The 7,979-nt window shown below is 43.8% G+C and overlaps 1 pseudogene; it reads right to left on the bottom strand.

Moving 5' to 3' along the window:
- Positions 1-5,470: 5,470 nt before the first annotated feature.
- On the bottom strand, positions 5,471-7,756 carry LOC105874182 (heterogeneous nuclear ribonucleoprotein M pseudogene; annotated as a pseudogene).
- Between the last annotated feature and the right edge of the window lie 223 nt (positions 7,757-7,979).

The following is a 7,979-nucleotide window of genomic DNA, read 5'->3' as shown; positions in this document are numbered from 1 at the left end:
CCTGACCAGGATACTCTGTGTCATTCTTTTTTTTTTTTTTCTAGTAAATTTTTTTTTTATTTCGCCATATTATGGGAGTACAGATTTTAAGGTTTCAATAAATGCCCATTTCCCCCCCTCCCCCCAAAAGTCTGAGTCTCCATCATGACCATCCCCCAGATGGTGCACATCTCACTCATTATGTATGTATATACCCGCCCTCCTCCCTGTGTCATTCTTATCATCTACATTTTTCTCATTGGTACTTATCACAATTAGCATGATATCTTTTAAAAAAAAACTTTTCTTCTTCTTCTGATTGATTCTTCTTCTGATTCTGATTATATTTGCTGTCTCTCTTTCTCTCCAGTATATAAGCTCTGGTGATATAAGGATAAGAATGCTCAGCAGTATCAGGACTAGGCCTGGGTGCAGTGGCTCATACCTATAATCCTAGCACTCTGGGAGGCTGAGGCAGGAGGTTCGATTGAGGTCAGGAGTTTGTGACCAGCCTGAGCAAGAGTGAGACCCTGTCTCTACCAAAAATAGAAAAGTTACCTGGGCGTGGTTGTGTGTTTGTATAGCCTTAGCTACTCAGGAGGCTGAGGCAGGAGGATCTCTTGAGCTTAGGAGTTTGAGGTTGCAGTGAGCTATGATGACACCACTGCACTCTAGCCTGGGCAGCAGAGTAAGACTCTGTCTCAAAAAAAGATACCAGGACTTATGTCTATCTTGTAAACTCTGTATGCTAAGTACCTAGAACAATGTCATGCAGGGTAAGAATCCATCATATATAATGAATACATATATTTGAAGAAAGAGGAATGAACTTTTCTTGAAGTAATTGAGTATTGAGCATTTCCTTTTGGGCTAAATGTTGTTCAGATTAGATATTTTCCATTTAGGTAGGTGAGAGTTGAGGAACTCAAATAGATGATGAGAAATATATCTCAAATAAGAATGTAACATTATTTCAGGGAACCAGCATTCCATCCTAGATCTTAGCATTTGCATCTTTTTAAAGTAAGGCCATTGTGACTGCATTCTAAGCCAGAGATGATGAGACATGCAGAAGAAAAAGAAATAGGAAACTTTGCAACCAACTAGCCCAGTGAAAACTAAATAAACAAACCAACTGTCTTTCTGGGCTTATGATAGAGGTGCTGGAAATCACAGGAGACTTCCCTGAGACATGTGTTGTGTAACAAATCCTGACAAATACACGAATCATCAAAGAGATCTCTATTTTATATACTGAGAAGCTTTATGATCCAGGAAGTGGTCAGGCCATCTGGGATCTCCTGCTTACCCATATGGAGCTCTGATTGAATATGTGAGAAAAAGAGGAAAGCTCAATTTTAGTGAACATGAGCTGTTTGGAGTCAGCATGGGGGTGCATCAAAGGTGGTGGTGAAAAAAAGGTATTGCTTTAGCCCTTCTAAGGGAGTGCTGGAAGTAGTCAGAGTATTGGAAATAGAGTGACAAAGAAGGGAAGAATGACTTCCATTTCTCCAGGGATGATGTTATAGGATGCTGTCACTGATCTAAAGAGCCAGGCATTTTCTTGGGCTGGGAAATGAGTGAGAAATACATGGAAGCAGCAGGGTGTGAGAAAAAAATATTTCAACCATAGAAACCAGCACATAAAAGGACTTATTCTTCAGTAAATAATATTGAGTTATTTCTTTAGTAAAAGGAATAATAAATTACATTTATATAGCATGTTATAATTTCTCAAAGCATATAAACCTCCTCATTAGAAATTTTCAACCCTTTGAAGTATGTAGGATGGACCCTTTGAAAGCAGGAATTGAGCCATACTTCTTTATTCCTCCCTTCCCCAAATAGGATCTGGTACAGTGCTGGATATATAAAAAGCTCTTAATCACTTTTTATTGTATGAAGTCCAATTTTACAGGTGAAATGGAGAGAAATTATAGATTTGTTTGTTGACAAACATCACATAGCTAGTTGTGGCACAGCTGGACCCAGAAGCAAGTTTAGTTGATTTTAAGTCTTGTACACTCAATATTTCATCCTGTGCCCTGCCAAATGTGCCACTGTCCAAAGACCACACAGATGCAGCAATAGGAAATACAAGTGTTCTGAGTGATTATCCTGTGCCAATGGTCGTTGATCTTCCTGATGAAGAGCTGCTGCCGTTTCACCTAAAGTTTAATAATCTACCAATGAAAGCGCTATTAAGAATAGCTTAATGTAAATGTAACTTGCCAGTTAGAAGAAGCTTGGCACAGCCAATGTGTTGGCTGGAATGCTCAAGTCCATTCAACCCAGGAAATTTTATTAAAATCTCCAAGATTGGCCTCAATAAGCAATGCCAAAGCAATTCACAAAGAACACAGCAGCCATAGGTGATTTACTCAGAAAGTTTCACTCATTTTTTCTCTTAAAGTCAGTGTCCAACTCCAACACTGGCACTGGTAACAGACCTCCTCACTGCAGGCTTCCAGGACACTTCCTATATCTCAATGGAAATGAACTTCACACGGTAGACATCTGCCTGCTACTAGACTTCCCCTCTGCTCCCTTCACCAGCAAGTATACACAGTCTTCTCCATGCTGGGAATGTGGGGGCCACCCAACTCTCCATTGCGTAGTTAAAATATAGGGGCCCCTAAATTTACCTCCCTCCCTATCTCTGCCACCTTCATATACAATATCCGAGGTGACATCTTTCACCAGCACTTTTCCTTTCTCAGTTCTCGAACTCTTCATTTTGTTAAAGTGAATTGAGCCATCAGCACTTCATCCTTAGGATCCCCTCCCACACCAAATTGTTCTCCCTGGGCTCCCAATGACTCTGAGCCTCTGCTGAGACTGCAGCCCTGGCTGACATCTGGATTGCAGCCTGACAAGCCCTGGAAGTGGAGCACCCAGCCAAGCTGAACGTGGTCTTCTAACCTGCAGAAGCTGTGATATGATCAATGTGTGTGTTGATCAAAGATGTTAGATTTGTGGTAGTTTGTTACAGAGCATAGAAAACGAATACAGCTGGGCATTAAAAGATATAGGTGCCTTTCCTTGGATCAATCCTATATGAACTTGAATAAGCTGCTTTGCCATATCCAGCATCAGAACTAGAACTTCATAGGACGTTAGAACTCCAGAGAACAATCTTGTAACAGTTACCCCATTATGATTATTTTTCTACTAATTCGTAAAGTCCAAATCTAGAAACCCTGACTTGATAACATTCTAGATACAGAGCACAGACTCTTCTGGGGTGGTTTTTAATGCTCCCAACGCAAACATGCATATATACACGTGTGCGTGTGTATGTATGTATGTGTGTGTGTGTTGGTTGCAGTAGTCATGAATATAATTCATAAAAATAGAATTTGTTTAATGAAGCCAGAATGGTTGGATGGGGCATTAGAAATCCAGCAGAGTATAGATCAGAGCAGCAAAGTGTAATTATAGACTGATGACATAACAAGGGTTTTTTTTACGAGGAGTCAGGTCAAAGGCTCAAATGGCTGGGTGGACAGACAGAATGGAGACAGAATCCATGGATATTTTGATGTGACAACCGGCAGAAGCAAATGAGTGGATGAATTTGGAGATCTAGGTTCAAATGAAGGTGGCTTGCAGTGCCTTTCTGGTTTAGAATTAATCTCCTCTTGTATAGTTTTTGGAAGCTCCTGGCTCAATGTTATGTGTATGCTTTCACCCTCTTGAGGCACTCCTCTGTGGTAGCTAAGAAAATCATTACCCTAGTCCACAGATTATACCCAGAGAAGGCAAATAGATTGCCTAAAGCTACATAGGAAATAAATCTGGGGCTTCTAATGTCTAGTTGACTGTTTTCTTTGAGGTCATTGGAAAATGGATATAATCGATTTAACAAAATGCTTGGGGGATGCGAAAAGTGGGAAGTGTTGAAAGTTCCAGGGAAGATAGAAAAGCAATACAAAAGCAAACCAAGATCAGGAATATAGGCAGGAAATAGCCAGATGTGATTCAAATTGGAGAAAGGGAAGCCAAAATATCTGGGGAACAATAACTTGAAACAGATATTCTCCAGGAGAAAGCAATCTGGAAAGCAGTAGTGCAGGGAGAGACTTGGGTCGCACTGTTAAGACAAATTGGGTCTCTAATGCTTGCGCAGTGGCCCAGACTGGTCATGCTGGGTTTGGAAGCCACAGCTGGAAACACTCAGTGGATATGGAGGGAGAATGCAATTCTGTGGGCCCACATGTCTGAAACCATGCTCTGCCAGTCCTTCCCGGCTGTGTGCTCTGATCCTCTGACTAGAAGGGAAGCTCACAGATGGTCTATTGCTAATAAAGAGGAAGGAGGGTCCTGAGAATTGATCCCCTCAACTCTTGGGGAAGCTGCAGCCCTTGGGCCAGTTTCAGGCTTTGACCAATCACTTTGTTTACCCCATGGGCATTCAAATATTATTACGGCTTGTGTGTGCCATACAATTAAAAGTGTGGGGACCCATGGGCCTAGAAGACCCTCACCCCCAGCACTAGCTTGTTCTTCCTTAGTACTCCTGACACTTAAAAAATATATATCAAAGTGCCACATGCATACAGAAAAGAGCACAAATAATAAGTTTCCAGCTTGATGAATGAGACAAAGTGAACACATCAGTGTAACTAATAACCAGGTTAAGATGCTGAACATCACCAGGACTCCAGAAGTGCTGTCCCCTCCTTGTAACCTCTTTCTGGTCACTACTCATCCCTAGAAGGGAGAATTCACTAATCTGAATTCTAACAGCACTGATCAGTTGTGCCTGCTTTTGCACTTTATATAAATGGAATCATACAGTTGGTAATTGCTACGTCTGGCATCTTTTACTCCAATTACATTTATGAGTTTAATTGATATATGTTGTTGTGTGTGGATACATATTTTTTATTCTCATTGTTGCATGGTATTCTGTTGCGTGAATATACCACCATTTATTTATTCATTCTATTGGTGATGGGCATTGGGTTATTTCTATTTGGGGCTATCATGAACGTTTTTGTTCTTGACTTTTGGTGAGCATATGTACACATTTCTTTTAGTCTTAACCAGCTTTTGAGAGTCTTTTGAGATAACTTTCTCCAAATTCCTCTTTATATGCCTGAATCCTCGATGATCTTAAAACACATTTTATTATTTTTCCCTCTCTCCTCCTTGGGGAAAACAGGAAAATAACCAATTGTGCCAATAAACTATTATTCTCAACTAAGGCACACCAAAATATTTATATACCTTTCTCAGAAGCATTATTACAACAAATGGAACATGTTATACTTAAAAGTATCTTCCGAGAAACCTTTACTTAAAATCTGAGCCACCTTTCTGTTCAGGGGTGCTACTAAAGAACAGAGAGAGAGATACCTGTCCAGGTAACCTAATGCAAATGATGCATTGGATGTCATCACTGCCCCAGGGGAGACAATAAAAGAGGGTCAGACCCAGAGTTGCCACCAGGATTGTCTTTTGGGAACCCCCAAATCATCTGGCATGCTTCTTTTTTTTTTTTTTTCAGGAACTGGTATTTATTATCAAAGTCATATTTGATGTCAACAAGATGCCACAACTACAAAAAAAATTGCGCACATTGCAATCTCAATGCAAACAGTCAAATGGAACCCCAGTCATTAAAAAAGTAATTCAAATTACCCCAAAAAGCAACTGAATTTTTTAAACATCTTTATACATCCAGCCAACAAATTAAAATGGTTAACAAGAAAAAATACAAATTCAGAGGTCTGGTATCGATGTTTAAAAAAGGCAACTGCTTAAGCGTTTCTATCGATTCGCACGTCAATCTCCCGGCCACTCAGCTTCATGCGGTTCATCATCCGGCAGGCTCGCTCGGCCATCTCTGGAGACTCGAACTTCACCACTCCGCACCCCTTGGACTTCCCGTTCTCCATCTTGATGTCAGCGTACAGCACGTGGCCGCATTCGTTGAATTTGTCCTTTAGCATCTTCCATGTGAAATCAAATGGGAGATTTCTCACAAATTTCTGGCAGGCCTTCCTGGCCACCCCAGGAGCATGGCCTCCAGCTCCACCAAAGGAACCTGCGAAGCTTCCTCCAAAGTTGCCACGCTCCATCTCTATGGCGCGGTCAAAGCTGGCACCGCCACCGCCACCCATGGCCAGGCCCATGCGCTCAATGCCAGCACCCAAGGCAGGGCCCATGGCAGGGCCCATGCGCTCGAGGCTGTTGGCGCCCATGCGCTCCAGGCCAGTGGCCATGCAATCCATCATAGGGCCCATGTGCTCCAGGCCAGCCCCCATGCCTGTGGGCACCATGCGCTCCATGCTCAGGCCCATGCACTCGATGGCAGGGCCCATGCGCTCTACACCAGAGCCCATGCGCTCAATGGTTTGGCCCACACGGTCGATGGGAGCGGCCATGCGCTCCAGGCCGAAGCCCATGCCGGCGCCCATGCGCTCCACGCCAGAGCCAATGCGCTCCATGGTCTGGCCCATGCGCTCGATGCTGGAGGCCATGTGGTCGAGGCCCAGTGGGCCCATGCGCTCGATGCCAGAGCCCATGCGCTCCACAGAGCCCATACAGTCCATGACCAGGCCCATGCGCTGTATCTCAGAGCCCACGTGATCCATGCCATGGTCCAGGCCAGCGCCCATGCGCTCCATGCCAGCACCGCCAATGCGGTCAATGCCAGGGCCCATCCTCTCAATTCCAGGAACGCTGCCTCCACCTCCACCTCCTCCCTGCTTTGCAATGATCTCTCCTCTCTTCAGTGCATTACTTAGGATTTCGTTAATTCTGCCCATGTTCATCCCAGATCCAAATCGACCCATGTTTTCCATACCAGCACCAAACGGTCCCTCCATGCCTCCCATTTTATTTATTCCAAATCCTATGCCTTCCATTCCCATTCCTGCAGGCCCTAGGTTTCCCATTCCAATGCCTTTATTCAGGTGATTGGCATCAATAGGCTGCCCGCCTGGCCCTAACCCCATGCCAATGCCAGCAAGGCCGTGGGGAAGGAGTTGTGGACGCTCAGGAGGGAAAAAGTCTCCCTTTGGTAAGGCCCTCTCATCCATTTTGACGTGCACTGGTCTATCAAATAGCAGTTGGCCATTGAACATAGATATAGCTTGCACAGCTTCAATGGATGGTTCAAAAGTAACAGTGCCTATTCCACGGCTTTTTCCATCTTTATCCTCAAGAATGTCTGCCCAGACCACCACACCAGCCATATTAAATACTTCCTTCAGTTTCTTCCAGCCAACTTTATAATCCAGATTTGCTGCAAATACTGTGCTTCCAAGTCTTCCAGCCTTTTGCATTGCTCTCCTGGCATGTTCACCATCAGGATCTTCTTTGACTTTCAGTGGTCTTCCACTCAGACTATGCTTGTTTAGGACTTCTGCGGCTTTTTTCATGCTCTCTTCCATCTTGCATTCAACAGCGGCACAACCCTTGACTTTCCTTCAGCGTCCATTAAGAGCTCCACGTATGTTACCTCACCAACTTTTTCCTTAACCAGGTCTTTAAGCGACTGCCATTTCACATCGAAAGGTATGTTTGTAATGAAGGCTCTGTATCTTTTAGTTGGATTGGCATATGGCTCAAAGCGATTGCCTCCTCTTTTTATGTTTTTCTCCTTCCTCTTCTCATTCTGAGTAGGTCGTTCTCCTTCACCCTTAGGGCCTGGAGCCCCGTTGCCGGTCGGCACTCCGGGCGCCGCTCTCCTCCTCCATTTTGAGCTCCGTCGCCGCCACTTCGGCTGCTGCTTCCACCCCTGCCGCCATTTTCTCCGCGTCTGGGCTTTGTGCATGCTTCTTTTTTGACATTTTAACAGAAACACCTGATATTTCTCCCTTCTCTGATAAAGACAGTAGAGCTTTATTACCTAATGATGTCCTAAATTTTACAAAGATCTTAAATATGCCTATTTCCTGGATCCCCCTGATCACTTCTTGCTTTAGAAGAAATTCATTTTCGGGGGAAGAATAAGTATGTCCTCTAGCTCTTCTTTGGAAGAGGAGACA

The sequence above is a fragment of the Microcebus murinus genome, chromosome 12 (genome assembly GCF_040939455.1).
Source record: "Microcebus murinus isolate Inina chromosome 12, M.murinus_Inina_mat1.0, whole genome shotgun sequence".
Classification (NCBI taxonomy): Eukaryota; Metazoa; Chordata; class Mammalia; order Primates; family Cheirogaleidae; genus Microcebus; species Microcebus murinus.
This window is presented reverse-complemented; position numbering and strand designations above follow the sequence as displayed.